At 45.6% G+C, this 22508-nt stretch overlaps 1 long non-coding RNA gene and 1 other non-coding gene across 2 annotated transcripts in view; one reads left to right on the plus strand and one right to left on the minus strand.

Annotated features, from left to right (window-relative positions):
* The first annotated feature begins 8575 nt into the window (after positions 1-8575).
* LOC112423731 (U1 spliceosomal RNA) lies at positions 8576-8733 on the plus strand. The gene has a single exon (XR_003014292.1). It is a non-coding gene; the product is annotated as a U1 spliceosomal RNA (small nuclear RNA).
* A 9612-nt stretch (positions 8734-18345) lies between these two features.
* Positions 18346-22508, minus strand: part of LOC105465087 (uncharacterized) — a 39664-nt gene continuing 35501 nt past the window's right edge. Inside the window, exon 7 of the long non-coding RNA XR_011611761.1 lies at positions 18346-21946. This is a non-coding gene — a long non-coding RNA (uncharacterized lncRNA). The remainder of the gene's footprint in view (positions 21947-22508) is intronic.

Consider the following 22508-nt stretch of genomic DNA (forward strand, 5'->3'; position numbering starts at 1 on the left):
AAAGGAAAAGGAGGAGGAGGCAGGTGAGGGAGTTGAAGTGGGGTGCTGTTGTAACAGAGGCTTCCTCCTTCCATTGGGGAGCTCTGGAGGTGGGATGCCCTTCTGAGCGGTCCCAAGTTAGAGCAAGGGAGCTCAGCTTTTCTACTCCTCAGCCAACTGATTGGCTGCGGGGTTCCCCAAAGGAATAGGAGTAAGATGGGGTAAGGCCACTTCCTTCTGCCAGGGCTGGTTCCAGAGACAGTCCAGCTGTGGACCATCAGCAGCTGATTCTCCCTGGGTAGCTGGGACAATGGGTGCCTTGGTCTTGAAGCGGGGATCTGGACTGCCCACCACAGCCTCTACCACTGGAACCTCAGATGTTTCAAAACATTCTCTCAGAAAATAGCATCTCTTCTAGAAAGAATGAGGAGTAAACGCGATAGGGAGGAAACTTGTTAAGTGAACAGATAAGAGAATGTCACCACCCCAGTATTGACAGAGCTCCTGGATCTGAATGCCAAGGCTAATACCAAATGTTCCCACAACTTCCTAGAATGTTGCACTATGCCAGACCCTGGACAACGCCAGTCTCAGAACCGCAACTACAATCACCAATAAGACAATAAGAAATGACTTTCCTTTCCCTCCTCCTTGGCCCAGGGTGTTGAGTTCTACTGGACAAATTCTACCTGTGTGTTTGGAAACAAAAAAACAAAAACTTTCTTTTCTTTATAAACAATAATAGAGCAATGGAAAGCCTTCTTGGAAACCTCATTGTTGCATCAGGCATAAACTTCCCAAGGCACATGCCCTTAGCCCTGCACCACAGCCAGCAGCCACACAGACCTGGAGCTCCTGGTGCCCTGCTCACCTGGCTGTTTTCTTTCCTTCTGGACTCAGCAAGAATGCCCAGCTCCAGCAAAAAGCTGAGATCCCAAGTGTCTGGAGTCAACGTTGGTATTCTTTGGGTGACATATTCAAAGTATCACATCGATTGAATTTTCCTGCAAACAATCATAATGAACATCCACCGAACCTTCCCAAACCGGGCCTCGACCAGCGTGCCTTCCTAGTAAACTTTCCCAAGTTCCTTCAAGAAGGACTTCTATCCAGCAAGAAGTGTCCAAAATAGTATTTACTAATCTCAAAATAACACAATCATTATCAGTATTCATGGTGAAAATGGCCAATAAACGTACCTCAGGGTTTTGGGTTCCTGCTCTGCAAAATGGGATGCTGCCTGCCTGCGCTAAACTTTGCAGAGCAGGTCAGAGAATAGACAGTGCCTCTTGCAGCACTTGGGAAGATAAACTTTATAAACAAAAAGTAGAACTAACTGATCAACCTAGTAGCATGACCTTGTCCATCTGTTCTAGAACATGAGAGGAGATTTCCATTGTGATGGTGCAACTAGCACAGAATAAATTATTGTATGTGTTAACTCAAACACAAGGGCCTTTTTCCCTGTAGCTTCATAGAAATACAAAACTGTTTCTGAGGATCTAGGAAAAGATGGTCAGGGAAGGGTTGTTATTTAGGGGATTTATCTTTAAACACCTTTATTTCCACACTTTTTAACAAAGATTGGTAATGCTTGGCCAATTTTCCACTTGCCAGTGACTTACAGGAAAATACTCCAGAAAAACAAGGACCAAAGGGTCCCAATCATCTCTGCACCTATTTCTCCTGCAGGAGTCTTGCATTCAAAGGGGGGATACAGTATATGTCCTACTCTATGGTAGCTAACACCTGCAGAGCACTGACGCGGACCAGGAACTATAATGAAGCCCTTCACATGATTAAGTCACTTCATCCTTAGAATTACCCCGGTTTACCATTGTTATTCTCAATTTACAGATGAGAAACCTGAGGCCCAGAGTGCTAAGGGGCCTGCAATCAGTGACCCAGGAGTCTGTGTACTTAATCATGATGCTACCCTGCTTCCGGAATGGAAAAACTTAACAAGGAGTGCTTTTACTTTGAATCCTTTAGTTGTCTCTGTTTTCCAAATTCTCTTTGAGACAGGTAGAACCAGAGCTGCCCAATCCTTGAAAACACTGGACCTCCGTGACTTAATTGAGTCACAGAATTAATCAGTGATGGAACACAGAATGGAACCTAATCCAACACATAGCAAAGATCCTTACAGTTCAGCCAAGCAGGCAGAAAACTCAGACCGAAGACACGTCTGCTCCCTAACAGAAGGCAAGCAGACCCACATGCTGGACAAGGGTGAGAGGTGATTGCTAAGCTCAGCCAACAGCAGCCCTAAGGCATGTCACATCCTCCCTCTATTTCATCCTGGGCAAGGGTTTGAACCTGTCTGGGCCTCCTTCTAGGAGCAATGACATGAGCCAATACATTTCAAAAACAAAACAATAATAGACATTTGCACTACCCTTAATCATTTCCAAAACATTCCAAATGCGTCATCTCATTTAGTTCTTCTAACAGCCCTGTGAAGGAAGTTTTATGGTATTCATTTTAGAGATATAGAAACTGAGGCTAACAAAAGTTTTGATTGATCCAGACTCACATAGCTCGGTCTTCATGCTTGATCCCACGCTGTCTCCACTATGTTCTTTCAACTGTTTTCTGGCTCAAGATCCAGCGGTTGAAGGTCAAGTTCAAAGAGAAGGCTGGGGAAATCTAGACCTAGACCATCAAACCAGAAACTGCTCATCCCCAGTACCTCAAATATATTATTACCAAATGCAAGAGAATGTTGGTTTCCATTATTTAACCAAACAGGATCTGTTCCATGCACATTCCCACTGCTAATCAGACTTGGTGAATCACAAAAAGACATTGTTTTCCACGTTTTTATCTGTTTGCCTGATTCCTGGTCCACTGGTTAAAACTCTGAGAGATCCTAAGATACCAGTGGTCAACTTGTGCAATCCAAGTATTATGTGATCAAAAGACTGCACTGCCCTAATACAGTGTTTTTATTTGTTTGATTTTTTTATTAAAACACCACCGGCCACCAAAATATAATGGCTTTTTTTTTTTTTCTAGATGCAGTCTTGCTTTGTCACCCAGGCTGGAGTGCAGTGGTACAATCTCAGCTCACTGCAACCTCCACCTCCTGGGTTCAAGCATTTCTCCTGCCTCAGCCTCCCAAGTAGCTGGGATTACAGGCGCCTGCCACCACATTTGGCTAATTTTTGTGTTTTTAGTAGAGACGGGGTTTCACCATGTTGGCCAGGCTGGTATCGAGCTCCTGACCTCAAGTGATCTGCCTACCTTGGCCTCCCAAAGTGCTGGGATTACAGGCGTGAGCCACTGCACCTGGCCAATATATTTTATGTTAGTAAGTCATTTATTCCTCCCAATAACCCTATGAGATAGCTACTATTGTTATCCCCATCCTACAGTTAAAAAAACTAAGACACAGAAAGGCTCAGGGACCTGCTTGTCAGTGTCAGAGCCATGATTCAGGTATGGGCATCTGATTCAGGACTCTACCCCTGATTGTGGACTCCAGAGAGCTCAGTAAGAACTTCTCAAGCAGCAGTTCTCTAGGATTTGACTAGAGGGTTTGGAGATAGGAGTTTTGTTGTTTTGTAGGGCTAATTTTTTTTTTTTACAAGGTCTCACTCTATTGCCCAGGCTTGAGTGTGGTGGCTCAGTATCGGCTCACTACAACTTCTGCCTCGCAGGCCCAAGCAATCCCCCAACATCAGCCTCCCAAGCAGCTAGGACAGCTGGGACCACAGGCATGCACCCCCGCACCTGGCTAATTTGTGTATTTTTTGTAGAAACAGGGTCTCACCATGTTGCCCAGGCTGGTCTCAAACTCCTGACCTCAAGAGATCCTCCAGCCTCACCCCTCAAAGTGTTGGGATTACAGGCATGAGCCACCGCACCCAAACTTGTGTGGTTAATGTTTTAAGTTTCACTTTTTGTTTATCAGTGAGGTTTATCACCATATCTTATCACTACAGTTTTATTCTTTTGGCTCATAAAGAGACACCTCCCGCTCATTAAAATATAAATCTTGGAAGGGCAATGTCAAGAACCTTTCTTGGTAAATATCTTAGTTCTCAAGTCACGAATCAGCAGAAAATGGAAATGAGCCTCTGGAGAGACTTGGCAATACCCGAGATGACAAAATGAAGGGAAAGGATAGGTAGATGGAAGGTTCCCAAAACCAAATGCCACCTTACCTCTCTCCCCTAGCTCTTTATGGCACAGTACACACCTCTATTAATGACCACTCTGCTTACCAAACAGAAATCTATGGAAGACATAAAGATGGATGGGTTAATCCAGAGACGCAGGGCCTGGCTCTTAATTCCTCCAGGCCAGGCCAGCTGCTGTTCTCCTCACCTTTTGGCCCCTACATGATTACCCCTACTTCTGATATAAAGACATGCCATCATGTCTTAAGTGGTAGCTCTCCCAATCTTAGCCAGGTTCAATCTTGCAACCTTTCCCTTAGCCAGACCCAGCCTCCCAGAGACCCTGAGAGAGGACCCCCACTTCTCCCTCAGCAGCCACTGCCAATTACCCAATACTTATTTCCTACTTCTTGGCAGTTTATTGTATCAGGTTATCTTACTTCCATCTGTCTGAGTCAGTCAAGTACTATTCTGAACAAGGCAAAATAGTAATTCGTATATCAGTAAGTAAACACGGAAATCACACCAACAACAAAGCCAGAAGCAATAATGATAACAGTAACCACAACAGTGACCATGTGTGGAATGCTCCTGTATGCCCTGTGCTTTACATATCTGATTTCATGTCACCCTCTCAACACACCTTTGAGGTAAGTATGTTTTACAGATGGGGAAACTGAGGCTCGGGGATTTAAGTAACATGCCCACCTCAACCAGAAAGTAGTAAGGTCCAGCTCCATCTGTGGGGCTGTCTTTCTGCAAAGTTCAGGCTTTTAATCCACTAGACTCTAGCCTAGACTCTTCAATCCACTCTACAACCAGGCAGGATTTGGTTAAAGGAGTTGACATATTTCTTTGTTTTTTCCAGAATACTTGCTAAATTGATGCACTGCTGTTGTTAAGAGTTCAGCCAACTACAAAGTTTGAAAGGAGAGTCCTCACAAGGCTTCCCTCACTTCAGACACTAACTGCAAGTTTGGGGGTATCCATGCCATCCTCATGACATGCCAGCTGGCTACTAATTTGGGGGGTTCACCACAAGTACCCTCAGGTTTGATAATTCACTAGAATGACTCAGGGAACTCTGGAAGAAGCCATGCTTGTGATTTTATTATAGCAAAAGGATACAAATTTAAATCTGCAAAGAGAAGAGACGCATAGGGCGGAATCCAGGAGGTGTCTAAAGGCAAAGCTTCTGAGTTTCCTCTCCCCATGGAGTCGTGGATGGTGTTGCCTCCTCCTGGCCACAATGTGAGATGATGCACACAGAGTATTGTCAACAAAGGAAGCTCACCCAAGCCTTTAGTGTACAGAGTTTTCCTTGGGGCTTAGTCACATAATGTCCACATGGTTGATTTTAAGTCTCCAGCCCTCAGTGGAGGCTCAGGCCAATATCTTATGCCTCTAGTTCCCATGGAGGTTAGAACTGATATGGTGGGTCCCAAAGCCCGGATTATGAAATGCACTATTGGACTGTCCAGTTGCCAAAGCCCCCAGATAAACCAAGACATCAGGTTGGACACTTCAGGGGCCTAGAGATTGTCTCGCAGGAGCCAAGGGCAAAGGCCAGACCCCTCTTTTGGTCAATTCTTCAGTACACAACTGTATATATAACACCAGAGTGCCACAACACAGATAAAAATAGAAAAAGACAGAAGAGCAAGAGAAGTAGAGAGAGAAAGGGATAATATCCACAATTTGAATTTTAGAGTGGAAACAAACTTCAAAAGAGCAAGTGCCCCAGTACCTGGGTTCAAGCAGGCAACATATGAGACTATAATGAGAGTCTAGAAAGGTTGTCCAAGATCCCATAGAGGTAGACTGGAAAAAAGCCTGTGATTTCTGATTTCCTTTTTTTTTTTTTTTTTTTTTTTTTGAGATGGAGTCTCACTCTGTCACCCAGGCTGGAGTGCCGTAGTGCAATTTCAGCTCACTGCAACCTCCGCCTCCCAGGTTCAAGCAATTCTCCTGCCGCAGCACCCCCTAGTAACTGGGATTAGAGGCACACGCCACCACGCCCGACTATTTTTTGTATTTTTAGTAGAGTGGGGGTTTCACCATGTTTGCCAAGCTGGTTTCGAACTCCTGACCTCAGATGATCCAACTGCTTTGGCCTCCCAAAGTGGTAGGATTACGGACCTGAGCCACCGCACCCAACCTGATCCTTGATTTCTACTAAAAACATCCATTCCTCTCTATCATGATGCCATATATTCTCCCCTCCAAATCTCACTTGCCTATCCAAAAAGCCACATCAGTAGCCTGAGGTTTGGTGATGTACACATCTCTCAATACACAGCATGTTCAACAGACCCCCCTTTCACCTGCACCCACTGAAGATTCCAGGCAGGATCTTATAGTAGGTGGTCTACTATCACCCAGTTTCTCGACTGCTGAAGCCTGCGGGCTCACATCAAGATCTCTGGGGATCCAATCCACTCCAGAGCATCTGGGGAAAAGCCACCTGCTCCTGGATTCTAGGTGTGGTTCCAGAAGGGACCACCATCTCTGCTAAGACACACACCATCCCTGCCAGGAGCATCTGTGCAGGGCCAGGGAAACACCATGACAAGAGGAAGACTCAAGTCCTTACTCTGCCCCAACAAGCTCTTCCGGGTCTCCGGGTTTCCCTTTTATTCTTTGTGAAACCAAAGGCTTAGCTTAGAATCTTGATGTTCCAAGTGGGGTCCAACAACCAGCACAGGGCATTACCAGGGTGCTCTCTGGAAATGCAGACTTTCCAGCCCCACCTCAAGACTACCACATTTAGATCTGCATTTTGACAAGAACTCCAAGTGATTCCTGTGAGCATTAAAGTTTAAGAGACACCCACTTAGAGCATCATCTCTAGGTCCTTCCCAAGACCTACATGCTGTGATTCTTGAAAGGCTCAGTTTCCAAACCTCTGGATTGAGACGCCTCTTAGAACTGGGGGAAGCCAAGCTTCTAATCAGGAGTGGTCAGAAAGTGGAGTCACAGAAGGCGTCTGTGAAACCCAAAGCCCTTGGACAGGCAACGCTGGGACCGGGAAGCGGGCGGAGGAGAGCAGTTCATTTTTTCCATAGGCATGCTGTGTGTGCCAGCTGAGGTCTTTAATGTAAACCCTCCTGTGTTCCGACCTAAACAATGAGCGTAATTATGGGCTCTCTTACCCCCTTCAGACACAGGGCTTGGGGTCGGCCCTCCACAGGGTCCTGCAGGAGGTCTTGTTTCTGAGTCAGGGGGGCCTCTGGTTAACCAGAGCAGACCCAACTCTGCGGGGCAAAGTTGACATACCAGCGTAATTACACGTAGGTTGACCATATTTACTGCAACTCTGTTGTTCTAGAATTTCAAACAAAGGCTGAACCCTAGGAAAACACACCACTAAGGAGAAGCAGATTGTCCTGAGTGATTTATTGAAGAACAAAAGTGAGGGAAAGAAAGAGAAGAGAATTATCAGAGACTCACACATACTTCCCTTTCCTCCTGTCTGGCCTAAGGAGAACAACCAGTGACCACCGTGTTCCGTCCCTCACCAACGGAAAGGCCTCAAAACACTGACATTTTGCTTTTTCAGAGACACGTCTTCATGCGGCCACATCAGATTCCAAAAATCCATTCAGACTCATTGGAAGAAAGCAGGCAGCGGCAGGGTCGGGGGAGAGAGCTCTCCTCCTTCCTTCTGACTCACTTCACTCACTCCCCACTGCCTCCTCCATGACATGCACTTACATTTCGTACAGATATTTTCCAAATGAACGGAAACATAACCAAGGCTGGAATTTGGCTTTAGAGAAGCCAGAAGAACAGGTCAGGTATGTTACTATTCTTTTACTTTGGGAGGTGACTGGTAAGAAGGCTCTGAGTAAGAGCCAGAACTGTTTGGCCTCAGGTTTGTCCCATGTAAATTCATCACTGTGATGGAAAGCAGTGGCATTTCAAACGCAAAGCTGAGAATTTGCATTGACCCAGCAATTACAGGAAAGGGGCAGTTAGAAATCAGCAAAGTTAGGAAACAGCACCTCACCCAAAAATTAAACATGTGATTTAGGTATTCCCAAGAGATCAGGGCTAGAGGGATCTCAGAGTATTTGCATGTAGTTGCCAACCCTGTCCCCACCCCAAAACACACACACACACACACACACACACACACACACACACACAGAGTTACAATTATAGCTCCCTAGCCAAGGAAGACTTATCAATGCCTAACAGAGAAATAGGAGATAGGCTTCCCATCCATAAGTTTATGACATCTCTGAAGAGACAAGATCAAGTGCGAAAGACAGATTGGAACACTACAAGAAGGAACCTAGCAAAGCTCCAAACTGCTTCATGGGCAGAACTGAGTACCTGATAGACTACTGGGTACCGGGGTCACCTGGTAGGAAGCAGAGAGAGAATTGTTTACTATGGAGTTACATGGTAGTTACCAGAAATTTGTTTGTTTTCTTTTTTAAGTAATTTAAAAAATATTTTTGTTAGATATACTTACTGGCAGGGGAGATACCATGACCACGAAGGTAGTTTTCCGAGGATGAGGCTTATCCATTGCACCCTAGATGTGCTGGCCCTTGCGATTTCCCCAAATGTGGGAAACCTGACTGCATAATTTGTAGTAGTAGGGCACTGCATTCGTGCTTAAAAAATAATAATAATAATAATAATTTGTTTTAGAAAGTGCCCAAATCTTCATCCTTTCCTATCAAGAAGGAGAGGACTTCCCTGCCAGAGTTCCAAGGCAGGGTCATGAGATTCCTAATTCAAAGTCTCGTCAGGGTGGTCATCTGCCCTGCTCGTTGCCTAGTACTCAGAGGGATACATACTCCAGGGCCAGGTGGCGCCACGCAGATGATGAAATAACAAGTGATTGGGCTAATTAGCCTATTTACAATCATAAAATTGTGAAAGAACGTTTTGCAAAACTACAGATGTTTTTAGTGTTCAGAAGGTCTGAAAAAGAACACAAAATTGGGATAGGATTTGGGTCCTACCAGATGTTCACAGAGGAAAAGTCCTGCTGAATGGAAAATTCTAAACGTGGCCAGTTAGAAACTCTGTGGGCTTAAAGCCCATCTACAATCCTGAATAGTTCCTAGTGACATCACTTGAGGTCTCCAAGCCTGAGCAAAGGATAGGATCTGAGCTCAGAAGCCCTAAGATGGGATGGGGCACCCTGGAAAGAACAAGGAGTGGGACTCTTCAAAAGTTCACCAGAGACTTATGTCAGCACCTTGACTCAGACCAGGTGTATGATATCCCAGACAAAGAAGGGAGGCATAGAATAGAAGAAAAGCAATAGAAAATGTCCTAGACATTTACCAAACTGTCTACAAGAACAGCAGCCTCCTCTTTTGTGAGCATCTTGCCCCCAACTCTGATTTTGTGGTTCTAGCACAAAAAAATCAGTTACCCATCCTTCTGCCAGAGAAGAGGGCTCATGAACTGAAAAGGACAGTTTCCCCATCCCTCTGATTGGCCCAAGGATTGGCATGGGACTGAACAGGGAAACTAGGATTTTCCCTAAGAGGAAAGAAAAAAAAAAGGAAAAAACATTTTACGCTCTGATCACATGAATCAATAAACACCCAGCCCTCCTTTCTTCTTAAACTGGTCCCAGTGAAAGATCTACCACGTACAACCAGTGGATTTGTGACTAATAAAGGAAGCATGTGGAATTCTCACCAGTTGCCTTCTGGTTTGTGTCAGACTCCTACCCTGTGGCTAGGTCCTACAGGACACCCTCTGGAAGAGGGAACCATAGCTCAAGGGTGATGAAACAGGAAAGTGGCAGAGTGGAGGGGGCAGGTTCCTGCTAGTGGTGATAGCGACGTTGTCTAAGGCATCGTGGTGAGACAGTCATGGGACACTGAGCTAATGTGCCGCCCAGCAAGGCTGGTGTTCTGCTCAGGGGCACTCTGTGAACAGAGCTGATGAGGACAGAGTCTCATGAGCCCCTCCAACTAAAAGCTGCCCCTACCACTCCCAGCCACCTGCTTTCCAGCAGAGCTAGCAGGAGAAGCCACAACCCAGAACCCTTACACACCTCCGGCAAGCACTGAAAAGGGAGTCCGAGGTATTCATCCATTGAGAACATGAGAAATCTGCATTTTAATCCCATTTTTTACCAAAGATGGGAACTTGGTTAAGTAACAAAATCATTTGGACCTCTCTTTACTCATCTTTACAATGGGGATAGTGAAAGAACATGGCTCCTCAGACTGTTGTAAGAATTAAGTGTGATAATGTATCAAAAGCATTCAGCACCCTACCAGGCACGGTTGAGATTGTCATCATTATTACTGTGGCCAGTAGTATTAGGAAGTGCTCTGAAAATTGTACTCTGTGAAATAAGTCAGGATCTGACATTGTAAAATCAAAAAGTACATTCTCCCTGGGAAATAGCTAGCAGCTCCTAGTGGCAAATTCCAGGCTTGGGTCTATTTTTTGCCTTTATATACTTTCTCATTTATGTTTTGATTTATGAAAACGCATCCATCATTTTCTAAGGAAAGCCTCCAGACACATGAACAAAAATGATAAAAATGCACAACAGAAACAAATAAAACCATTCGGCATGGCTAACAAGTCAGGCATTTGGCCCCAGCGGGGTAGATAAATCTAGAGCTGGGCTCAGCACCGGGACCCAAAGGTCAACAGGCTGGGACTTTGCTGAAGAAATAAAAGAAAGGGGATTCTGGAGCTTCAGCTAACAGCCTACCTCAGATCTTCTGAGAGCCTAGGAGTGAATCTTCCAGAGGCAGCCTCCAAAAGGTTCTCCAAGAGACCAGTCCAGAAACCTGTGCACAGCTGCCCTCTCTGCTCCCTCACTAGTCAGTGGGAGAACCAGCAGACTTCTCCAGCTATGCCAGGCACCCCGTTTACTCCCGTGAGGGAGGGGCCATCTTGGGGAAAACCACTCAGTTAAGAGAACTGGGGTTCCCTAGGGAACCTGTCAGCCATCCTTCTGTCTTTATCCCCTTACTCCAGAGGCATTGCTATGAGGGGACTCTCCTCCCCAAAGAATTTGCTTCAAAACTCAACATTTCTAGCTTCCAATACAGACATCTCATTGTTGCTCAAGGCTGAGAACATGTGAGAGGAAAAGTGAGAAGGAATCCCAGCAGAATCAGGGAGGGATCCACATGGGGTGAGATGGGTTAGGGCCCTCACTAGCAGAGCACAGGTATCTCCATAAAACCCTGGCTAGCCCACAATGGTTAACAGGGTCCACCATGGTTGACAAGGCATCTTGAAGAGCCTTCCCAAGGTGATATTCTAGGGTGATACTCTAGAGGTGTCACATTGGAACGGCTCTGCAAGATGCCTTTCTGCCCAGAGTCTGAGGGGATTCTTAGTTATAGATTGTTCTGGCCATAATCCACCAAACAAGGGGGTAATTCATAGGCTGCAAAGAGACCAAAAAGGTGGGCCAGTGTGAACACTAGGGCCCCGTGTGCCCAGTAGTGCTGCCCAAAACTAGATAACACCTGGCAGAGCCAATCAGATCTTCTGTTGGGACATCTGACTGAGACATGGGGAGCTGTCATCAAAGAGTAATGGTACATGTGGCAGAACAGAAAAGAGTAGCCAGCACACCAACTCCCCAACACCAGAGTGGACAAAAAGTGGCAAAGCCCCTGCTAGTAACAAGTATTCACAATAACAGTGTCCATGGAGCCACAGTTGACAACAATACTCATTGTGCATAACTTTGTGCCTGGCACTGTTGGGTCCTTGTGCACAGGATCTCACCGAACCTTGACAAGGACTCCACATGGCCAGTGCTATTATTGTCACCACAGTATAGATGGCAGGAAACTGAGGCTAGAGAGGTGACACAGCGGTAAAGGGCAGAGTCGCAATCTGAACCCAAGCATTTTGATTATGGAACATGGGGTTTTATTTACTAGATTACACAAACTCCTGTCCAATCCCATATGGCCATGGACGATACCCCAGTTCTCGGTGAAGCCCAGCTGTGACTGCTGAGAAGATTTACTGTTCTTCCTCACCTCCTGGTGTGTACTTCCAATAATCCCCTATCACCTAAAGCAATGGGATTATGCCAAAGTCCCCTTAAACTGCAAGCATCTAACTAATACGGGGACACAAGTGTTCCAGAGAAGTGGCTAGTAACAGCAAAGAATGACAGACCCTCCTAACAAGATTTGGTGGCCCCCTTTTACCCTTCTGAACCTTAAAGGAAGAAACACGAGCTGAGACATTCTGGACAGGTGGCTGGTGCTGGTGAAGTTGACCTCTTCGTTTCCATTTTCTGGTCCTCATAAGGGCCTTCCCTGAAGCCAACTAAGTCCTTGGACAGAGAGGACCTGTGCCCTGTGCTGCACAGTAGACAGCTCCTCTCCTGAGAAGGGCTGCTGGCAAGGAGGGGCCAGTGACCCAGACCCAGTTAGCCAGATCCTCCCTGGTACAGTCTGCTGATGTCATTGAAGAAGGCCATGTCTTCTCATCTCAGCTGCTGGCCTATGAGCCTGGGGCTGCCTGCCTCATGGAAAGTGATAGAGGGAGAAGGAGAGAGGACCCCAACAACCTGGGCTGGGCATGGTGACTCACACCTGTAATCCTAGCACTTTGGGAGGCCGAGGCAGATGGATCACTTGAGGTCAGGAGTTCGAGACCAGCCTAACCAACATGGCGAAACCCCATCTCTACTAAAAAAAAACAAAATTAACTGGGCATGGTGGCGCATGCCTGTAATCCAGCTACTAGGGAGGCTGAGGCAGGAAAATCACTTGAACCCGGGAGTCGGAAGTTGCAGTGAGCTGAGATTGTGCCACTGCATTCCAGCCTGGGCCACAGAGTGAGACTCCACCTCAAAAAGAAAAGAAAAGAAGAAGAGAGGAGAGGAGAGGGGAGGGGAGGGGAGGGGAGGGGAGGAGAGGGGAGGGGAGAGGAGAGGAGAGGAAAAGAGAAGAGAAGAGAAGAGAAGAGAAGAGAAGAGAAGAGAAGAGAAGAGAAGAGAAGAGAAGAGAAGGAAAGAAAAGGGGAGAGCTGTGAGCTGTGGTGGCCCTTGTGCAGGAGATGAGGTAGTTGTGTGGCCAACCTGTGAAGGGAAAACACTTCCCACCTACTCCAAGGTGACTCAAGGTGGAGGTGCCACAATTAGGGGGAAAGACTTCCAGCCAAGCACAGAGTAAGGGCATGAAAGAACTTTCTAATAGCCTCAAAGCAAGATCACACAAAGATTCTGCAAGACATTTTTCTTTTCTCTTTTCTTTTCTTTTTAATTTTTATTTTTATTATTATTATTATTATTTTTTGGAGACAGGGTCTCACTCTGTCGCACAGGCTAGAGTGCAGTGGCACAATCATTGCTCACTACAGCCTCAACCTCCCGGCCTCAAGCAATCCTCCCTGCTCAGCCTCCCAAGCAGCTAGGACAACAATGTATGTGCCATTATGCCTAATTTTCTATTTCTTGTAGAGTCAGAGTGTCCTCACATTGCCCAGGCCGGTCTCGAACTCCTGAGCTCAAGTAATCCACCCGACTTGGTCTCCCAAAGTGCTGGGATCACAGGCGTGAGCCACCTAGCCCAGCCACAACATTTTTCCAGAAGACAAATGGACTAACCTCATATTGATCCTGGGACCATGAAAATGGGGCAGCCGGCAAGACTTGAGCCAAATATATAGACTCTACTTCATAAATGAAAACCTCCAAAAAGCCCACATTTAGTATTTTTCATGTTCATGCAAAGGACAAGCTTCCTCCTCCACTGAAAGGAAAGGAAGGGAGAAAATTTACTTCAGGGTGGCCAGAGCTTTTCCCTGGAACGACCCAAAGGGCTTCTCTGTCCCCAGAGAACTTGGGTTTGGCCTCTAGGGGACCATATATAATATTTTCTAGGTCCCTGTGAGCATAGCCTTGATGTACTGGAGACGGGAGGTCAGACTTGGTTTATATTCACAGGCAAAATTGAAGTTAGAACTCACCCCAACTCAGCAGAAAGGAGACTGCAGGACAATCAGGGCTCGAAGAGTAACTGTGAGTCAGCTTAAGTGGACTTCACACAGGACACGGTAGGTTTTCTTGTTCTAAGTAAATATCTTAACAGTTTCCAGTTTTACAAATTTAAAAACAGCTAAAAATACACACACTTATATTTTCTAGTTTTTGCCGACGATGCTGAGGCAAGTTAAGAGGGAAGATGCTAACCACAAAAACCATCCTCATTTTCATGACTAGGTGGACAGGGAGGAACCGAGGCTGGTCTTGCCCTGTGCTACATAGTAGATAGCTCCTCTCCTGAGGAAGAGCTGCTGGCAGGGACGGGCCAATGACCCAGGCCCAGTTAGCCAAACCCTCCCCAGTACAGTCTGCTGATGTCATTGAAAAAGGACATGTCTTCTTATCTCAGCTGCTGGCCTGTGAGCCTGGGGCTTCCTGCCTCATGGAAAGTGAGAGACGGAGAGGGAGATAGAACCCTGACAACCTGGGCCGGGCACAGTGGCGCACACCTGTAATCCCAGCACTTTGGGAGGCCAAGGAGGGCAGATCACCTGAAGTCAGGAGTTTAAGACCAGCCTGGCCAACATGGTGAAACCCTGTCTTTACTAAAAATACAAAAATTAGCAGGGCATGGTGGCACATGCCTGTAATCCAGCTACTCAGGAGGCTGAGGCAGAAGAATCCCACAAACCCAGGAGGCAGAGATTGCAGTGAGCCAAAATCGCACCACTGCCCTGGGCAACAGAGCAAGACTCTGTCTCAAAAAAAAAAAAAAAAAAAACTGATAACCTGGTGCCAACCCCTGGATCCAGCTGTTCCTGTATCCCATGTTCCTCTGCACTTCCAGGATCCAGCTGTTCCTGTATCCCATGTTCCTCTGCACTTCCAGGATCCAGTTGTTCCCATATCCCATGTTCCTCTGCACTTCCCAGTTACATGAGCCAATAATTCCCTTTTTGTTTATTACTAGTTTGAGTTGAGTGTCTGTCACTTATAACTTAAATAAGCCTGCCTACAAATTCCAGCCAAGGCATTCATCTTCTGGCAAGCCTCTTTAAAGAACCTGTAGGTGCTGCTTTTGAACACGAAGCTCCCTGCTTCATTTGATCACTGACTACCAGAGAATGCAAACTCCTAGACAACATGAGCACAGCAAGTACTTTATCCTCAGTCCCTCCCTTGCCTCTGACTGTCAGCCTTTTTGATCTGGGCTGTCAGCCTTCAAACCCAATGCCAATCCCATCCCCACTTCCCACCATCATTACCATTGTCTCCCTTCTTCGTCTTTGTCAAAGTACCTCATCAGTGAAAGAAAAGTGACCTCTGCTTCAAAAATGAATAACTGCCACGAATATGGAGAGCTGCAGCAAGGGAAACCACGCCTGCTTTGATAAACACCATGCCGCTGCTGCTTGGTAATGATGGTCTCTCCTTGGTGGAGCATTCTAGGGTCGGATGTTTACAGAGAAAAGGCAGGCAGGTGCCAATGCTGGAACATCAGGCCAAATCCCAGGCTTCCCCAGCCTTCACTCATTCTCATGCACAAAGTAGAAGCCCTACAATTGCTTCCTAAGACTCAGTTTCCTTATAGGTAAGCTGGAAAACATTTAGTATTAACCACCACCAGAGCTATGTCAAAGGAGAACCATCCAAAACATCGCTGAGACTTGACGAAGATGAACAGCACTCAGGGGAAGAATTCTAGGTGGATCTTTGGGTAATAGGAACCCTGAAAACAGCAACAATCCAGTAGGTGACATGTAGGGTGTGTCCCTCACCTTCCTGGACTGGTGCTCAGCATTCCACTTGTATGATCTCATTTAATCCCCACAACACGCCCATGCGGTGGGAAGTAATTATCATCTCCGCTTTACAGAGGAGGCTCCTGAGTCTTCAAGAGAATGTGAGACTTGTCCACAGTCACTCAGTAGTGCAGCCACAGTGACCTTGAAGTCAGGCCCGGTGTCTGGCCTTTATGACCGTGCCATCCCAGGGATGTAAAAGAACTCAGCAGTTGCTCAGAATACACCTTTTACCATCTCAATGACGTGGGCAATCAGGACTGCCTTGCTTCCTGCCAGGTTCCTAAGTGAATCAGTGCGCACGACTTTGAGAAACAGAAAGCTCTATAAAAACCTTGGGTATTATTACTGTCTAGGCAATGCAGTCAGAGGTGATGTTGATGGTGGTGTCCTGTTTTACTCACCTCACTCTCAGAAGATGCTAATCACATGGGTGGGAAATTTCATTAAACAACTGTCTCCTGGAGGCAGATGTTCATCCCAGAGCAGCTTGGCATTTAGTCCCTTCTCCCCAGCTGGCCTGCAGAGTCCTGGTGAGCAGCACAGGCCAGTGCTCCAGAAGTGCTGGGATGGAAGGTCTTGAGGTTAATCCTCTTCCAGCATTCACTATCCATGCACCCTCTAAGTTTGCTTCCTCATCCATGAACTTTCTCATCTGAGGAAGGGCTGCTGGCAGGAAGGGGCCAGTGATCCAAGTCCAGTGAGCCAGATCCTCCCTGGCACAGTCTGCTGATGTCATTGAAAAAGGCCATGTCTTCTCATCTCAGCTGCCGACCTGTGCGCCTGGGGCTGCCTGCCTCGTGGAAAGTGAGAGAGGGAGAGGGAGATAGAACTTTGGCAACCTGGGCTGGGCTAGGTTATAATAATACCTACTGTAGGTTATAAGAGTACCTAACGGTGAACTGGGAACCATAATAATACCTACTAAGGGTTTTTTAGGAGATGGGAAGTTTGTCTTCACTTTTTTTTGAAACTACAAAATACTTTAGACATCCAAAATGTAAGTATTAATATATAACCCACCAGCAGCTTAAGAGATAAAATGTTGTAACTGATGCACTCCCGCCCCAGTTCCATTTCTCTCCTTTCCTTACCAGAGGCAACCATTCCCCCAAGTTTGATATAGATCAAGACTTGGAAAACTTTCTGAAAAGGGCCAGATGGTAAGTAGTTGCAACTTTGCAGGCCACACGGTCTGTGGCAAGTATTCAACCCTGTCCTTGGAGTACAAAGGCAGCCATAGTTGATAAGCAAAAGACCAGGTGTGGTGGTGTTCCAGCAAATTTTATTTATGCACACTGGAATTTGAATTTCATATAATTTTCAGGTGTCACAAAAGAGTGTCCTTCTTTTGATTTTTTTTCAACTATTTAAAATTGTAAAACCCATTCTCAGCTCACAAGCCACACAAAAGCAGGTGGTGAGCTGGACTTGGCCATGGGCATAATTTGCCAACCTTGGTATATATCATTCCCATGCATATTTTAATACTGCAACTCCGTATGTGTTTATCCATAGAGAGTATTGTTTAGTGAGTCTTAAAATTTCATATAAATGGTATTATATGGTACTTTTGCTTCTACAGCTGATCACTCTTTTTCAACATCATATTTGCTGAGATTTATGTGAGTTATTACATGTAACTTCAGTTGATTCATCTTAACTGCTATATAGGAACTCACTATATGACTTTACCACAACTTATATGTAGGATTATTTATAGGATTTTACTGTATGAATTCACTACAACTCATTTATCCCTACTCCTCTCAGTGGACATTCAAGTTGTTCTATAGTTTTACAAACAATGCTGCAAGAAGCACCTTCTGCATGTCTCCTTGTGCATGTGCACCAACGCTGCTGTAGGATTGCCCTTCCTAGTAGAATTCCATGATCACAGGGTGTTTGCTGGTCACATAAAGCCAGGAAGGAAAAGACTCACACCCAGCACCTTGTGGATCAATCACTGGCAACTCCTGTTCCTCTGGAGCCCCCTCAAGCACTGGACAGAGGAATGAGCATATATAAGTGCTTAATACACACTTTTTCACTTAATGCAAAAAGACAGAGGGGTTGGAGGCAAGGGGAGGGAGAGCATTAGGACAAATACATAATGCACGCGGGGCTTAAAAACTAGATGACGGTTTGATAGGTGCAGCAAACCACCATGGCACATGTATACCAACATAAAAAACCTGCACCTTCTGCACATGTATCCCAGAAATTAAAGTAAAATTTAAAAACTAAATAAATAATAAAAATTTTAAAAGGCCATCATGGAAAAAAAAGTGTGGGACAAACAATGGGACCTGTGAGTGATCAGGGAGAGGAAAACTCAGATCAAAGTCTCCAAGAATGGTTTTTTTAAAAAGCAACATAGGGCTTGAAGTTGGGAGGGATGGATGGAAAACAAATGCTTCTGATGAAGGCACTGACCTAAGTGGGCTCCGAGGTCGACATGAACATGCCATGTGCAAGGAAATCCAGGAGACCAAGTTGGCTGGAGTATTTGCAAAGTTCCTTTGGCAGGCATTGAATGCCAGGCAGGGGGCATGGGGCTTGGCTTGCTGGTTAGTGGGAGCACAGGAAAGGCCAACCTAGGATGGCCAGGGCTACCCACTGAGGATGTTAACTCAGCTGGTCCTGTGTGGTGGAACCTTGGGATCAGAGCCTGAAATCACACATACCATGAAACTGGTATGTTGGTGTTGTGGTTCTTCCAAGGCCAAGCCAAGCCTAATAGAGCTTTACTTTTTTACATCGTACCTTTAAACCAGTTTAACATTTGTGACTTAGGAGAAGTGGATATACTATTATTCATCCAGCTGAGACTGTGGAGGCTCACATTTCCCACTGTACACATAAAACAAACAATGATTGCTATTAAGGGAGAAAACTATGTTTGACATGAAATCAGAGAAAAAGAAAGAACAAAGAAAATCAACAGCATCTCTCCATTCTTTCATTCAGCATATACATATTTATTAATCCCTTTTTGTGTGTGCCAGGTACAGCAGGGCCACAGGAATGTATAAAGCATGGCATGTACCATCCACCCGATGTGGTTGAGAGGGCCACTGTTGTTTTCCAATAGTAATACAAAGCAGCATAGGGTAAGTGCCAGAACTAATCTTTTGAACAATTAACATAATAGAAGTTCAACAGAATAAAGAAAGGCTAAGGAAAGCCTGGAAGAGGCACTTCCAGTTGGCTTTTTGAAGGACTTAGAGGCAGAGAGGGAACAGGAGGGAACCTCAAACAGACTGGGACGAGCAGACATATGGCAGTGAAAATGAGCAAGACATATTTGGGCAGAGTGAGGCCCGGAACGGCAGGCTCCTGCACTCACTGTAACGCAGCAGCACCCAGTGCTCCTGATTTGAGAATGCAGGCTGCCCCACACATCAACATTCTCTCTTCCCCCAGTATCCTGGTGATACATCCTGTGCCCATCTCCCTCGCCCTCTTCCCAGACTCCTGTGGAACCAGGCACCCTGGTATGTTGGCTCTGTGGCTTGCTGGCCTCGTTACCTCAAGCAGATTGTGTAACCACTCTGAAATTTCATTTATTTGATGGGTAAATGGAGTTGATCATGCCTCCACTCACCCAGCTGTTGTAAATATTGAAGGGATCGGCCACGTTGGGTCACTCTGTAAGTAGGAAAGGATCCTTCCTGCAGACCTGTGCCACCATCATGTCTACTGTGAATTTTCTACATAAACATCTGGAGTACAGCCAGATGCAAAATCTGAAAGGATACCGTGAAGCCATAAGCAAGAATATTTCATTTAAAATGGAAGCTCCAGCCGTGGATACTCTGACTTCTGCGATCCTGGCCCTCATCGCCATATCTCCCGCATTGCCATGCAGACAGAAAGACTAGATAGGGCTGACGGATGGACATCCAGAGAGTTGGTGGCAATTGTTAAGGTTATGTCCAGAACTACCGCCTTGCTGCTTTGCGTTTGGGCAGGACACCTTCTCTCTCTGGGTTAAGTGTGAATGGCTCAGAAATACATGCTAAAAGTTCTCTCCAGGACCTTTCCCAGGTTGGGGCTAGAATCCTGGATGATGGTGTCTTCAAAATGGAATTTCCACACCCCGAATGCGGCACATGATGAACCACTGGAGTGTGGGGAGAAAGAATTAGAGCTTCTACCTTCAGTTTTTCTAATATATAATTACTTTCATTTTCTGTTGCCACCAGAATAAATTACCACAAACGTAGCAGCTTAAAACAGTCCAAACATATATCAGTTTCTATAGGCCAGTTGAACTCAGTGGGATCCTCTGTTTAGTGTCTCAAAAGACAAAATCAGGGTATCTGCAAGGCCCACTTCCTCCTAAAGGTTCTGGGGAAGAATGTTCTTCTAGCTTGTCCAGGTTGCTGGCTGAATTCGGTTTCTTGTGGCTGGAGGACTGTTGTCTTTTCCTTGTGGCTGGCAGTCTTTGTTCCCAAAGGTTGCCTGTGTCCCTTCTCATGCTTTCCAGGTGGGCTCCCCAGAAACAGTAAGTCGGGTCTTTCTCACACTTCAAATCTCTCCGACGACCTCTTTTGTCACAGCTCTTTGACTCCAGCCAGAGAAAGTTCTCTGCATTTGAAGTCTCATGGGATTAGATTAGACACCTGGATAGTGCAGGGTACTCCCTCTAATTTAAGGTCTTTAACCTGAATCACGTCTGCAAAGTCCCTTTTGCCATAGAAGGTGACATGTTCAGTTTCCAGGGATTCAAGCATAGTCACCTTTGGGGGGCATTCTGTCTACCACAATCCTCAAGGAAAAGGCTTTACACTCAGTGACCACTGCTGTGGGACACAGGGTCAAGGTCACATGTGGTATCTGAGATGTCTCGAGGGAAAGATGGAAATCTCACAACAAGGAGCAGTTGACAGTGACACCCTCACTTGCTGGGCTGCTTTTAGCACATAGTGACAGATGAAAACCTGTGCCTTCACAGTGGCCAGAATTCAGAAATGAGAGTCCAGTTCCCTTCCTCTGTTTAGATTTATATGTCTTACATATCTTTCTCAGCTATAATCGCCCAAGTATTGAAAATCAGAGCCAGGCTTTTGACTCACTGTGCCACAAAGTATTATACCAAGATTTTTAAAAATAATCATGCCTATCTAATCCCATTGCTCTCACTAGAAATTTGATTAATTTATTTTAATGAGAACAAAAAGGGTTTCAGATAGTTAATAGATAAAATCTTTTTTTTTTTTTTTGAGACAAACTTTTGCTCTTGTTGCCCAGGCTGGTGTGCAATGGCACGATCTCGGTTCACTGTAAAGTCTGCCTCCTGGGTTCAAGCAATTCTCCTGCCTCAGCCTCCCGAGTAGCTGGGATTATAGGTGCCCACCACCACACCCAGCTAATTTTTTGTGTATTTAGTAGAGACGAGTTTTCACTATGTTGACCAGGCTGGTCTTGAACTTCTGACCTCAGGTGATCCACCCACCTTGGCCTCCCAAAGTGGTGGGATTACAGGCACGAGCCACCACACCCAGCCCTATTTTTAAAGATTTATTTCATCTGTATCCATTTTTAAATTTGTGTTTAGATATATGTTTTTAAAAATACAAAACATATTAGTACAAAAGTATGTGTATGAAAGTTGTAATAAGTATATATGTGTTAGATGTGCATTCTCTAAAATGTTTTTATTGATGAAGTTGCTCAAATAAGGTTTGGAAGATAAAGCTTTGGGTCACAAGACAGACATTGTGCTGGGGTAAGCACAAACCTTCTGGAGATATTTTAAAGCGTCCTCAAACTTCCTAAATATGCTTGTTTCAAAATATTTGGTTCTTGGGTTGTGCTCAGTTTTACAGGCAATTTAGAGAATTTCTTTTCCAAATAGCCCCTTCCCTACACCCTCTTGTTTTAGCTGAAGAACGTTAAGAAAAGAAAATGGAGTTCTCTTTCAGGTACTGTTTCCTGAGGTGCAAAATGAGAGACGGGGTCTGGGCCTCCTAGTTTCTTGTGTTTGGGTCCAGCAGGAGTTGAGAGCCTCTGAATGGCCATGCTGGGGGATTTCCTGTGCAAGACTTTACACATTTGAGGTCCCATCAATCCGGCACCTATGGGACAGGAAGCCAACAAGGTTTGTGGAGCCAGATAGCCAAATAAAAAAGAATCACCTTTTACTTTCCTGAAGTTAATTAATGCTGAGTGGAGCAGGCCAAGTACAAAAACTGATCAGGCTTTCTCCAAGCAAAGACTCCACATTTTACCCACAAAGCCAAATAAGCCTGACCCTGGGACCCCCACAAATGCAGGTCAGGCCTAGTTGGGAGGTACAGAGGAACTAACACTTTTCCCTTCACACTCCTTCTGGTGTTTCCCTTCTGGGTCTTATTTTTATTCATTTTTCCAGTTTATAAAACACACTCACCGACGGGCCCTTGGGGCACATGTGGAAAAGCTTAAAAGACACAAGTACAAAAACAGACTGACTTAGAATCAAGAACCAAAACCCTAAGAATTCTCCTCCATCTCCCCGCCCCCCACCCCCTACTCCTGCCCGAGTTACATTATGGGCCTTCCCCTCCCATATTTCCTAAAAGGGCCATAAAGTTGGGCTTTTTCCAAAGGAAAGGGAGGTAGGTATCAGAACTATTCTCTTAATATCTTGATCTAAGG

The sequence above is a fragment of the Macaca nemestrina genome, chromosome 13, assembly GCF_043159975.1.
Source record: "Macaca nemestrina isolate mMacNem1 chromosome 13, mMacNem.hap1, whole genome shotgun sequence".
NCBI classification, from domain to species: domain Eukaryota; kingdom Metazoa; phylum Chordata; class Mammalia; order Primates; family Cercopithecidae; genus Macaca; species Macaca nemestrina.